Below are 2,401 nucleotides of genomic sequence, written 5' to 3' on the forward strand. Positions count from 1 at the left end.
CTACCCGGCAGGATTTCACATGACCTTCGCTGTCCCATATCCACATGGTAAGGCAGCTGGGAATTGGCTGCGGGGACCCAAAGCTACTTCAGAAATGTCTCGGCCTTGGAGGGGAGAAGAGCGCATTGAGTGCCTGGGAGACGAGAGACTGCGCTGTTGGCCAAGGGCTGGGAAAGTTCAGCCGGTTTCACTGCGAGAGTCGTGCTCTGCTGCAGGCCAGAGTTTGGAAATAAGAAACAAATTCCAGAGGGTTTCGTGCACCAAGGGCCTCCTCTGGACGCCAGCCGATGTGCACAGGGTGTCAACCGCAAGTCCCAGGAAAGACTTCAGTAAGACCGACAGCAACACAGACAGCCTGGGGCGCAGCAGAGAATACTCACTTGGTGTCTGCGGTGACAGTTCAATAAAGTAAACTTGATTTCAATTTATTAAGATAAACATCAACTTCTCATTCATCCCTTATGTCTTTATATTTTGTAAATTTATGAAACATCCTATAAAATGCAAGGATTATAAAATTTACCATGCAGACAGTGAAAAACTTACCATTACAGCCAAGAGAGGATCGCGGTAGCTTGCTTCTATCAAAATTGCACTTTGCCCTCTTTTCAGACTGGAACCATGGGGCGTGCAGAAGAGAAGAAGAAGAAGGCTCCTGCTGTGCCTGAAACCCTGAGAACAAGCGAAGACATTTCGCAGGCTGAAGATAAAGCGCCTGAGAAAGAAGTTTGCCCAGAAGATGCTTCGCAAGGCGAGGAGGAAGCTCATCTATGAAAAGCCAGGCACTGTCATGAGAGAAAGCCAGGCACTGTCATGAGAGCACAGACACATGTACAGAGCTGAGATCCGAGTGGCGAGGATGGCGAGGAAAGCTGGCGACTTCTATGTCCCTGCAGAGCCCACACTGGCACTTGTCATCCGGATCAGGGGTGTTAGTGTGTGAGCCCAAAGGTCCGCAAGGTGTTGCAGCTCCTTCGCCGTTGCCAAATCTTCAACGGTACCTTCCTTAAGCTCAGCAAGGCTTCAATTAACATGCTGAGAATTGTGGGGCCGTGCATTGCATGGGGGTACTCAAAGCTGAAGTCAGTGAACAAACTAACATACGAGCGCGGCTGTGGCAGACTCAGTCAGAAGCGAACTGCCTGGACAGATAATTCATTGATTGCTGGATCTCTTGGTAAATACGGCATCACCTGCATGGAGGATCCGATTCATGAGATCTACACTGTTGGAAAATGCTTCAGAGAGGCAGATAACTTCCTGTGGCCATTCAAGTTCTCATCCCTACAAGGTGGAATGAAGAAAAAGACCACCCATTCTGTGGAAGGCTGAGATGCTGGAAAGAGGGAAGACCAGATCAGCAGGCCTATTAGAAGGATGAACTAAGGTGTCTACCATGGTGCTTTTATGATTTGGTCAGTTAATAAAGTACCTGCTGCCAAATTAAAACAAAAGAAAAGAAGAAAATTGCACTTTGGCACCTTCTGTAAAAGTTACCAGCTGCTGAATCAAGCCCACTGCCCAACTCGTCTTTTCTTGGTGCGTGTCACAGCACATGACGACCACCCCGGGAGCCGGCGCGTGACCCTCTCAGGCTCCTCCCCACCTCTTCCGCTCCTCCCCTGGGCAAAGCGTCCTCCTCTGTTACCCACTCTGGCCTTGGTTTCTCTCTTTAAGCAGTTCATACTTCGAGAGAATAAGCCATTTGGAGACAGGAAATCCATCGGGAAGCACAGGGCTCCAGTTCCAGTTTGTACTCTGCCTCACGCTCGCTGTAAATAGCTAGTGATCTCCTCAGAACTATCTCAGCAGTGCTCCACCAGTGTGGGCTGGGTCTATCCAAGAGTTCCTGTCTTTCTGTCTCCAAACCACAGTGCTCAGCAGGGCAGCAGAAGCAAGAGGCCTGCTCTGAGGAGCTGGCGGTGACTGCACGGAACAGGAGGCCCCAGGTGGAGGACGGTGGGACGTGTTCTGGGGCATTGGTCCCTGCCCAGCAGAGCCCACAGAGCCCAGCACACTGGTGCTGGTGGGCAGACCTGCCCACTGCTGAAGAAAGTGTGGGGTCCAAAGGGCCGAGTACCAGGATAGCAGCATCTGGAAAGCATATGTCCTGGCTCAAGAAGAAGCAAGAGGGCAGGCAAGATAGCTCAGCAGACTGAGCGCCTGCTTAGGCAAGTGCAGGGACTGGGGTTCAATCCCTGGTGCCACATGCTACTCAGGCCCTGCCCTCGGGCACACGGAGCCAGCAACTGAGTCTGGGTGTGGTGGCACACACCTGTAGTCCCAGTGCAGGGGAGGCTGAAACCAGGAGGATCACTATGATTCTGAGCCATGTAGTGAGACCCTGTACCTAATACATAAAAGAAAAGAAAGGAAGAAAGGAGAAGAAAAGAGGGGAGGG

Source organism: Octodon degus, unplaced genomic scaffold (genome assembly GCF_000260255.1).
Source record: "Octodon degus isolate 3935 unplaced genomic scaffold, OctDeg1.0 scaffold00155, whole genome shotgun sequence".
Lineage (NCBI taxonomy): Eukaryota > Metazoa > Chordata > Mammalia > Rodentia > Octodontidae > Octodon > Octodon degus.